Genomic DNA, 12,267 nt, shown 5'->3' on the forward strand with positions numbered 1-12,267 from the left:
ACTTAGGTGCAGCTATTTCAGTCTACTGGTTAAATAATGAAAATGCCTAACTCCCCCTGGGAATGGGATGGGTGCAGAGAAAAGGAGCCTGGAATTTTAGCTGTTTTATAAAAATTGTGGCAAATTTACCTTCTTAACCAAATAAGATAAGATAAAATTTACCTTCTTAACCAATATAAAGTTAAGATAAAATTTACCTTCTTAACCAATATAAAGTATACAGTTTAGTGGCATTAAGTATATTCACATTGTGATGCTACCATTACCACCATCCCTTCACAGGATGCTTCATCTTGCAAAACTGATACTCTATTAAACAATAACTACCCATCCCCCCTCCAGCCTAACCACCATTCTACTTTCTGTCCCTATGAATCTGACTACTCCATGTTCCTCCTGAAAGTGGAATCATACAGTTTGAAAACATGGAACGCTTCACAAATTTGCATGCCATCTCTGCCCGGGGTCCATGCTAATCTTCTCTGCGTGGTTCTGATTTTAGTCTATGTGCTGCTGAAGTGAGCACTTTAGCTGGTTTTTGAGGGGAGAACAGGAACTCATCAGACTTAAAATGGGGGTAACAGCTCCCGTATGAAGGCAGAGTGGTCTAAAATTGTTTTCTGTGCTGCTGAAGACTGAGGTGTGGAGGGAGGCTGAAAGAGATGAGGTTAAAGAGACAGGAAGGAACCAGATGCCAAAGGGCTTTGTAAGCCCCTTTTAAGAGCCTGCACTTACATACAGTGAGACCGGAACAGGGAAGTAAAATTCGTATTTAAAAAAAATTAATTCCAGGAAAAAAGAGAGGCCTGGAAGAGGATAAAATTTGAAACAGAAAGACCAGTTAGAAGGCAGTGACAACAATGTCGGTAAAGTTTCCCTTTTCTATTTTTGCAAATCACTAGAGTGTTAGAGTTGGGTATTCAGAATTGTAGCTCATGAGGAAATAGGTGTCTGCACTGTGGATCTAGTGTCCAATCTTCCTCTCCATGCTTAGAGGAAAACTTTTGACATTTTAGAAAATTTTGTATTTTAGCAAAGAATCCAGACAAGCCAAAGTCAAAGTCTAAATTCATATTTTAATCAAGGAAAGCATGTTTCTGCTCACTGATCTCTCTCTCCTTTTCCTCTTCCCATGTTTTAGAGGAAGAAGATATTCTGGGAAAAAGATTAATAGAGGGCATATCAAGATTGTCAGACAGGGCTTCCCTGGTGGCGCAGTGGTTGAGAGTCCGCCTGCTGATGCAGGGGACGCGGGTTCGTGCCCCGGTCCGGGAGGATCCCACGTGCCGCGGAGCGGCTGGGCCTGTGGGCCATGGCGTCTGGGCCTGCGCGTCTGGAGCCTGTGCTCCGCGACGGGAGAGGCCACGGCAGTGAGAGGCCCGCGTACCGCCAAAAAAAAGACTGTCAGACAGAAATGCTAAGAAATCTGGAAAGGGCTGGAATAAAAACTTGCATTCTAGGATGTCTAATGTTGGCTTGGTTACCAATGGTGTTTCTTCCTATTGTAACACGGAATTGTTCTTAAGATAGCAAGAAACTGAACTACACGAAGGCATATTTCAAATCAAAATAAGGACCACTTATTAGAGCTTCTCTACATTGAAATTGGTTGCTTTGGAAATATGAAAAGTTTTCTATCATTGAAAGTGTATAAAAAAATCTAGATAAGCATTTATCAAGTGTAATGTATGTAAGAAATCATTGTAAGAGCTAAAAAGTTGAGTTGAAGAACTGAAAGACCCTAAATAATTCCAAGATTTATGAATTCCACAGAAGGATAATATCAGATTATCTCTTATTAGAAACTGATGATTTTGAAACTCTAACAAAATTTCTGCTGATACGCCCAGTACATTGATATCACTCAATTAATGAACTATACCAACTTGCTAAAGAGTAACTTCCTCCTTTAATATTTTAACAAAGAGGCCCCAAACCATTATTTTGCACAGGTAATTGTTCAAAATTTAAGCAAGTTTATCCTGAAACCTGAGTGTTATGTCAGGAATAGAAGCATAGGCATTTCTTTTGCTTCTATGCTAATCTTCTCAAATTCCAGTTTCCAAATGACTAAAGTATCAAGGAAGCAACTTTCCATGAAAATAATTCACTCAATGAAGAGAATGAAATAGAGAAAAATGGAAAAAAAGAGCAAGAGAAATCTTCTATTTTAGAAAAAGCCCAACATCTAAAGAAATGTACCAAATGTATCAAAAGTGAAAAAAATTGATGAATTATTTAAAAACTCCATTTATTTCATAATTAAAACTCTCAATTCCCACTCTTCTTTCTCCCCAATTTTAAACGTCTTCCTGCTCTCTCTTCTCCATTCCATCTAACCTGTCAGCTTTCAAGCCTTAATCACGAACGTTTGGACCACTGTGGTCCCCATGCTCGTTCTTGTACCTCTGATCATATCATCAAATGCATATATCTTTAAAAACACAAGTCTGATCTTGTAATCAAGCTGTTTTACAATCATTTTGCAAGGGAGGAAACTACAGCTTATAGGATCACAAAGCTATGAGCATCAGGCTGGAACTAGAGTTCAGGTCTCCTGGACCCTGTTCCAGAGTCTTTTCATCTCAGGTCAAGGTCTTCCTAGGTATTGTATGTATATTGTAGGTACTAACAAAATTATGCTGCCCCCCAATAGAGTTTGAACAGAACACTGGGACTGTATTCTTACCTTAAAATTTTATTTACAAAGTACAGAAAGCCTATTCTTCTCAGTTGTCAGAGTTCAGTGTTGCAGAGCAATTGCTCCTAGCACGTTAAGTTGCCTATTTTTAAAATCATTTCCCTCTATTTGATTGTCTGGGATTTAACTCCCTCTTAAATATGCAGCAAGAAGCATTTTATTTTGTTTTCTTTTTTGCTAACACTTTCGTAGTAAGCACGTGGTTCATATATGTTAAAGGAAAATATTCTCAAGATTAACATTTGTAATATTATATCAACTGTTTATATTTTCTTAATACTGTGTAAAATTTACGATTGTAAAGAAAAAAGGAATATCAAGTGTATTCATTTTCTGCTGTTCACTAATTCCCATTTGATTTTCATATTAAAAATTTCCAAATTCTACATTGAAAAATTCATGATTTAAAGTAATGAATTTGACTTACTTTGCTACAATGTTAATACATGCAAAATTATAGTAAGACATGGAATAGATAAATATTTTGTTTTTAAAATTAGTCAGACCTAAAAGATATTCTGTTATATAATTTATCAAATAAGATTATTAGACTTATTGCAATATAATTAGAATAAAATAAATATAACTGAATTATACAATTATGACTTTAACTTTCATTTTCAAGTTATTTCTGTTTTAAAGATATATTTAAAAATTAAAAGTGAAATTTCCTGATAGAAAGTTAAAGTAAGCATAATTTTTAAAAATTCCATCTTTGTATATATCAAGACAGCTAACTTTTAAAAATATTTAGTTTCCTTGTTGTTTTTCTGTGATAATATTGATGCTATAGTACAACACAAAAATATTCAAACGTGTTTCTTAAATTAAGTGGTGAGATATATTTTATAGTGAGTAATATGTGATTAAGTTTTGAGTTATATAAATATTTGCTCACTAATATCAAAATGTGCTTAGACTTGGATATACTATAATTCACTTTATTTACTGTTAGTTTCAATAATAAAATGATCAAAACATGGTCTTGAATATCCTAGCTATTATTTTTAAAACTACCTAGCACCAAGAAATAAAAACCTGCCATTGATGTTGACCACTTCCATTATTTTAAAAGACTGAATTAAATCCAGCACACATTGTGAATTGTTTTTGCTTCTTTTTAGGAGAGTTGTAAAATAACCAGGCAGCCTTATCTTAGGTGAGACTGTTTCGGCTTGGAAATAAACAAAGCTCTCTCTCAATGAGCTAGGTTCATTTCTTATTTGTGTAATACTCTGGAAGAAATTAGGTTTCAATAAAGTCCATTTTTGTCACTGCATGTAGCAATGAATATCACACCCAGCAGGGCACAGTGGCACCTGGCTGTCCAGACCCCAGTGAGCACAAACCATCTGGGGGTAATTACAACAAGGTATTCTTTAAGGACCAGATGGGACCAAGGAACAGAAGCCCCGACCCCTCCCAGTCATTTACAACATAATTCCTTTCAATGATATACTTAATCCTCCCACCAGCTATGCTTTTCAGCTTGCTGTTGTCACTGTTCCTTTATGTTAATTCAGTTTCAAGACGGAGCAAAAGAGGGGGAGAGAGAGAGAGAGTTCAAGAAAAAAAGGGAGGGGGGGGGAGAGAGAGAGAGCCACCGGCGCCTCTGGAGACCAAAAGAAATTATTCATCTCTAAATTGTTTCCACCACAGCAAGTACAGTAACAAATTTTTTTTTAAAGGGGGCTGAAATTATCCTAAAGAAGGTCAATGCGACAGCCCTGTGTGGCACCAGCTGAGGTTTACTCAGCCACCTGTTAGCTAGAAAGCTCTCTGCACACACGCTTATGATGCATTTAACCAGTTTAAAGGGTCTTTATTGTCGGCCCAGCCACCTCCATTCAGCAGGCCCGAGCCTTTAGGCCCGCTTTGTGGTCATATGTGGCACACAAGCCTTAATTCAATTACGCTGTAAGCCTATCCAGTCTGCATCACTGCCCTTTCACTTTTGTGCCATTTGTCTCGTATGTTGTAAAGAATTTTATTTTGAAGAGGGAAAGGCACCCTACAACCCACTTGTCTTTATTTTTCATTTAAGGTTTGTGCCGCAGGTGCGCTGCCACTCCCGAAATGGATTCATCTTTAAGCGAATTTTAGATGGAGCGTTATTTATTGTTTGGTGACAATGCTTTTCTGGTGTTGCTGACTTTTATTTTTTTTTAATTAGGTGTTTGTTCCAACTCTCCACCAAATCAACAGTCTCTGAACTTGAGAATTGAAAATTCAAAAGGAAAAACATAAATGATGGATGGAAATGACAATTAGCCTTGTACTACCATTTTTTAAAAGAAATGCATTTCTTAGAATGAACAAATGTCAAATTTAGGATTTTTGGTTTCCCTTAAGTTTCTGACACCCAGTATATATCAGTTTATATGAATGAGGCTTAGTGAAGCTCTGTTATTGAAAACTTTGTTTCAGATGAGATTATTAGATATATTAAATCTGTTCATATTGTTTGTATTCTGGGGCTTCCAAATTTCCTTGGCATCAAAGCAATGCATATCATTGTCAAATGCTTGGCATTTTTATAATAATTTATGGGAAATGAAAACATAAATAAGATTTCTCAAAGTCAGGGACTCATGTTTACTTTCATACCAAATTTTTCTTAAAAGGAAAGTTTGTCTCTTTAAAGCACGCTCAACCTAACATTCTTATAACTGTCTAAATCCTACCCCTTGAGTTCAGTGTCCATATGAAGGGTATGGGTAATTTCAAGTCAACATTCCCCCAAATCGTTAAGTGACTTGTCATGGGAGACTGAAGGGACTTCAAAGGAGGGAGAGAAGAATCTTCTTTGCTATTTCATATCAATTTCTCACCCAAGTCAAAGAAAGAACAATAGTGCTAAGTTATCAGTGTTACTCAAGTTGTGTGTATCAATTCTCACTGTAGCAACTTTTACACGTCTTTTGTATGGAAGTCCTATCTCTTTAAATTACTGAATCAAAACCACAAATATGAAACATGCAAAACGGACCAAGACATTCTAGTTGGCAAGAAAAAAATAAAGATATTTGCATATAATCTTCAAAATAAATAGGATTTCAAAAACTGGCTTCTGTATACATATAAATTTAATGGATATGTTTCTCTCAACAATTCTTTACCCATTTCCATTTCCTTTAGGTTCCCATTTCATAAATAAGAAAAACTAAGGGTTAATAGAGAGACTAAGTAGCTCACTTAAGAGGTCAAAATTCTTGTGATTTCTTATTGAGGGCTCTTCCTATTACATCATAAAACCTTTATATAATTATTTCATAAACTTCACAATTTTGACCCATCTGCACAATTCCCTATACATATATATATTAGAGCACCTTATCAATATTCTGTGAAGTGTGAATAACAACTGAACTTATAAAAGTCTAGACAAAAGCAAAAATAAACAAATGGGACCTAATCGAACTTACAAGCTTTTGCACAGCAAAGGAAACCATAAACAAAACAAAAAGACAACGTACGGAACAGGAGAAAATATTTGCAGATGATGTGACCAACAAGGGATTAATTTCCAAAATATACAGACAGCTCATACAGCTCAATATCAAAAAAACAAACAACCCAATCAAAAAATGGGCAGAAAACCTAAATAGACACTTCTCCAAAGAAGACATATAGATGGCCAACAGGCACATGAAAAGATGCTCAACACTGATAATTATTAGAGAAATGCAGATCAAACTACAATGAGGTATTACCTCATGCCAATCAGAATGGCTATCATCAGAAAGTCTACAAATAATAAATGCTTGAGAGGGTGTGGAGAAAAAGGATCCCTCCTACACTGTTGGTGGGAATGTAAATTGGTGCAGTCATTATTGAGAACAGTATGGAGGTTCCTTAAAAAACTAAAAATAGAGTGACCATATGATCCTGCAATCCCACTCTTGGGCATATCTCCAGAAAAGATGAAAACTCTAATTTGAAAAGATACATACACACCAATGTTCATAGCAGCACTATTTACAATAACCAAGACATGGAAGCTAAGTGTCCATCGACAGGTGACTGGATAAAGAAAATGTGGTGTGTATATATATATATATATATATATACCCACATATGCACACACACACATATATAATGGAATATTACTCAGTCATAAAAAAGAATGAAATACTGCCATTTGCAACAACATGGATGGACATAGAGATTATCATACTAAGTGAAGTCAGTCAGACAGAAAGAAAAGACAAATATGATGTCACATATGTGGAATCTAATAAAGTGATACAAATGAACTTAATTACAAAACAGAAACAGAGTCACAGATATACAAAACAAGATTATGATTACAAAAGGGGAAAGGGGAAGGAGGAGGGATACATTAGGCTTGGAATTAGCAGATACACACTACTATATATAAAATAGATAAACAACAAGGATCTACTATATAGCACAAGGAACTATCTTACAATATCTTGCAATAACCTATAATGGAAAAGAATCTGAAAAAGAATATATGTTTGTGTGTGTATATATATATGTGTGTGTGTGTGTGTGTGTGTGTATTACTAAATCACTTTGCTGTACACCTGAAACTAACAAAATATTGTCAACCAACCATACTTCAACAACAACAACAAAAAGTCTAGAGTTACACCCAAACAATGAGAAAAATGGCCCAACTTTGTTACATTAAAAAAAAGAAAGCTCTACATAGGTATAAGAATATGTCTTTAGCCACCTTTAAATCTTTCATAGGATTCTGAAGAAAAAAAATGGCAATGAAATTCGGCCAGTTTCACAATCTTCTGTGTGACTCACTTAACCTGCTTGCATTGTGTACCTCTACATTTTAATATCAAAAATATTTGAGACTTCATTTTTTAAGGACATTGGCATTGTGAAATTCTAGAATATCTAAAGGCATCCTTGATATGAAATGTGAGAACCCATGAAATAATGGAATCTGTAATAACCCCATTAATAAATTCATTATTATATACCAAAGGAAATAGCTCTTAAAATTTAACTGTCCGTTATACTTTTTTTGGTAGCTCACTTTATACAACAGGATAGAATTTTACAATATTCATTTTGTATTCTCGGTTTCCAATAAAAATCATACACATAACTCGTGAAAATAACTTATTTAAGGAAATGTTGAACAAAAATATGTAGAAAACCCAAAACAATAACGAAAGCCATAACTGTTATCCTATTTATGTATATATAATATCTATATACAAAATATATAAATATATTTATATAAATATATAAATATAGTTTATAAAATTTATATAAATATTATATGTATAATATTTGAGAATTCAAACTTAATATAGATCACTAAATCAATGGACTAATGAATAGTTTTGAATATTTGTTATTCAGCAGCTAATATTTTCAAAAAATATTCAAAGCTGAAATTTGAAAACAGATCATAATATCAAATTTATAATACTTTAAGAACGTTATTGATTATTTACAAACTCTCATTTAAGGAGAGTTGTAAGGGAAAAGCTCAGATAAAAGGAAACTGATGACCTTCACACTACAGTGGAACACAATTTTAGCTTTGCAGCATACAGATTCTGTCCAACACAATGGTGCCTCCTGAGATTCAAATGTGCTTTGGAGAAAACTATCACTTCACAACCAGGACCTGCTCCTGCAGACCTCCCTTCCCTTTCAATGGGATTTTCAAATGCATTTAATGAACACAGGATGGGACATACATGAATGTCTCTAAGCCAATTATGTAGTTTGAGTTCAAATAAACTACTTCTTTACCAGATTTTCTGGTTCTTAAACATGCATGAAACTATTCGTTAATCTTGAATTTCCAAAATTTGTCTAGAAAATTCATGAGATTTCTGTGCATATCATTTTGCCATAGTCAATGCTAATATCAAGAAATTTCACATGATGTCATGAGTCTAGAGGAAAAGTAAAAAATCAAGTCAACTGTTTTTTTTCTGTGTGCAGAATGCCAAATCATGGGTGGTGTGAATTTTTCCTTGAATTCATCATTTAAATATTGTTTGGCAAAGTTATATGAACATTTTGTTGCTATGGCCAGCACTTCTTAGTTTGGTATGGTAGCTAGAAACAGGAGATAAAATATGGCTTCATGCTAAACTGAAGAATGAAGACAAGCAAATTCTCACTAATTCAAAGGGAGATGAAAATACTAGAATGAAAGCTAGAAGACTGATGAAATAATCTCATAATTATCTTTTATTCTTATGTCTCCACCACCTCAGACACCCAGGTGACCCTAGCTATCTGAAAGAGAAATACGGTAGGTCAATGACAAATGTTCATCTTCAGGGAAAAAAAGCTCTTGGGTATCCTCCTATTCACCCCTAAAGTGGATTATAGATGAATATTACTTCAACTTTCAGCTCTGTAACAATTTCTCAAGGAACACTTGGTTCTGAGATTACACTGGAAGGCAGTCAGTATGGAATGGGCTGTTGTTTCTTTGCATTAAGAAAGAGGGAAAAGAATAAAATGTAGATGTCTGTAAGTACAGATGAATATGCGAGTGGGGAATAGGGTTTTGTGAGATGGTTCATTTCTTGGTTTTGGCACTCTGGGGAGTGTGTGTGGATGTTAAGTGTAGGCATGTATGTCAGAAACACACATGCATCCACATGATACAGGAGAAATTAGCATCGATAGGGTCATTCTAGATTTCAATGACATATTTACTTATTTTACCAAAACAAACACTGCATATTGAGAACGATTTAAACAAAGTCATTTAATCTTTAACAATCCCGCAGCTTCATTGTACAAATAAGGGAACAGAACCTAGAGAATGGTGTAATTTACCAAGGTCACATTGCTAATAAGAATGAAAGCTGGGGTTTGAACCCAAAGATGTCTGAGTCCTGAGCCTGTGCTGGTAACCACTATATGCCGAGAATTAAACATGTGATAGGTAGTAGCTGTATGATATGTCTACAGTACTAATATATTTGCAAATTCTCTTTCCCTTCCTATTATTCTGACCATCATTAGAAGTAGTCATGAAATCTGGAAATTATCACTGGGGTCGCACCTGGATGCAAGAGTAGATGATTATCCATTGTTACAGAGGCTTCCCAACATCTCTCCCACACTCTCTGAAATGCTACCTAATATAAGTTGATTAATCGGCTACATCTTTTGAAATAAAAATGTCTGTTAGAGTAAGGCTCTCAATTTCCCTTGCCTGGAACAAATATAAAGTCTCCATAAATATTTGAATAAATATTTGAATGGATGAACAAGATATTTCATTTAATTATATTGTTCTTTACTACTTAGGGGTGAATGAGCCCACCTACGGGAATGGAGTTTCATTAGATGTTTTGGAGAAGGGAGCAGAGAAAGGAGCAGATGTAAGAAACCTGGCGAAAGGTGGTCCAAGTGGAATGCCAGCGTAGAGAACTCAGGATGGCCTGAAGGAACATGTGAACACACAATGAGGGGGGCAGAAGGCTGCAGAAGATCACAGTTTAGAAGAAAACAGGGGAATGCCAATGATTTTATATATATGCATGGATTTTATTTCCCAAAGGTTCTCTGGCTCAGTCAAGGCTAGAGAACATGTGCAAAATACTATATATATATAACCTTTGCAAAATACTATATATATATAACCTTTGCAAAATACTACATATACATAAACCTTTGCAAAATACTATATATATATATATAAACTTTTGCGTGTGTTTCCCTGACTCTTCCCATGACCATATTAGAAAATGCTGACGACCTTGTCCTTGGGGCTTTTTAATGAGAGGCGTGGTGCATGTGGCGTCGCCGGGGCGCTTCCTTCTCCAGGTCCAGCTGAGGGCAGAGCAGGACCAACCAGCGGCCCCAGGAGCCGCTGGAGCCTCCTTTCTCCATCTGCTTTTCAACTGCAGCGGCGGCAACAACCCCCAGGAAGCGCGGGGCGCAGTCGGGACTGGGCGGGAAGGTGCCTGCAGACATCCTCTGTAACTAACCTTCTGGAAGGCTATATATATATGTAACCTTTGCCAAATACTTTATATATATAACAAAACTGTGGTCCTCTACATCCAGGAAGCACATTAGCTTCTGGTACTAAGAGCAGACTTGTCTAAGCAAGCTGTCAATAAACACAGCAGACTGCCATACAGGCCTGACTCTACTACTCTACCTTCATTGTCATCCCTTCTTTTTTTTTTTTGCGGTATGTGGGCCTCTCACTGTTGTGGCCTCTCCCGTTGCGGAGCACAGGCTCCGGACGCGCAGGCTCAGCGGCCATGGCTCACGGGCCCAGCCGCTCCGCGGCATGTGGGATCTTCCCGGACCGGGGCACGAACCCGTGTCCCCTGCATCGGCAGGCGGACTCTCAACCACTGCGCCACCAGGGAAGCCCTGTCATCCCTTCTTGACTAAGTTAAGAAACATTCTGCCCTTTGTCTGAGGCTTTTTCATCCAATTTCCAATGTTTGTGTATTTTCCCCATATTTTTGCCATTCATGTACACAGAGCGAGAGAGATGATATTATAATATCAACACTATCAGCATGTAACACGTGTTGCTTGGTCACTGGGTGCAGGCACTCTGCTCAATACCTCACATTTTTTTCTCCCAAGAAGGCTAGAGGAGATTTTATTATTATCTTCCTCTTACAAATAAAGCAGCTGAGGTGGAAATCATGGATCCAAGTACACATGTGGAAAGTAACCCAACTGGAATTTGAATCCAAATAGTCTGACGCCAGAACCACACTCATAACCACTGTACCAGACTCTCCCCCTAGGTTTGCTCATTAATAAACCAAGTGACTCATCAAGACCACTAAATGTTCTCAGAACTGTGCTAAGTCCTGGAGGGTAGAAAAATGAATGGAACAATAGCTGCAACAGCACGGAGGAAAAACACCTGTTTCTATCTCTGCTGGTCTGGATATCTTCACGGAGAATGTAACCATATGAATTTCGAAGAATGAATAAGAAACAAGGGAATGTGAAGCTGGGAGACAGTCTAGGCAGGAAAAATACCTCACAAAGCAAACAGGGCAAAGAGTGTTCGCCCTGGCCTACCTCAGGCTTTCCTCCTGCACATGCACACTTTCCTCTGCTTCTGCTGATTGAAACTATTCATGCTCCAAGACTCATCTAAAATCCTCCCTCTCCCAAAGTCTGAGGTTCTCACTGCTGAGACTGAGTCTCACCCTCCTTGAATTCTCTCTGGCGCTTATCTTAATCCAGCTGGTATTCTGATTACTTCTGGACCTGTTTTGTTTCCTGTCCCAAGCATCAGGTAGTGTCTTTCTCATCTCCCTTTCTCTCACTACAGGTCACAAATCCTTTGACTTTCACCACAGATATTCCCTCTGCTTGGTACACTTCTTCCCTCCAGCTCCTTTTTTTCTTCTTCAGGCTCTCCTTTTAAAAATCACTTCCTAAAAAAAAAAAAAAAAAAAATCACTTCCTTCAGTAAGCCGTCTCTAATTCCCCCAGGGTTCTCTTAGATGCCCCTCTTATGTGCTCCCATAGCACCCACTATGTCCCCCATGAGAGCAGGTGGCACACTGTTTCATAATGGCCTTTGTACAATTCTGTATCCCCCCACTGGACTG

The 12,267-nt window shown here is 36.9% G+C and overlaps 1 non-coding gene across 1 annotated transcript; it reads right to left on the minus strand.

Moving 5' to 3' along the window:
• Positions 1-419: 419 nt before the first annotated feature.
• LOC137222842 (U6 spliceosomal RNA) lies at positions 420-526 on the minus strand. The gene has a single exon (XR_010942630.1). It is a non-coding gene; the product is annotated as a U6 spliceosomal RNA (small nuclear RNA).
• Between the last annotated feature and the right edge of the window lie 11,741 nt (positions 527-12,267).

The sequence above is a fragment of the Pseudorca crassidens genome, chromosome 3, assembly GCF_039906515.1.
Source record: "Pseudorca crassidens isolate mPseCra1 chromosome 3, mPseCra1.hap1, whole genome shotgun sequence".
NCBI lineage: Eukaryota > Metazoa > Chordata > Mammalia > Artiodactyla > Delphinidae > Pseudorca > Pseudorca crassidens.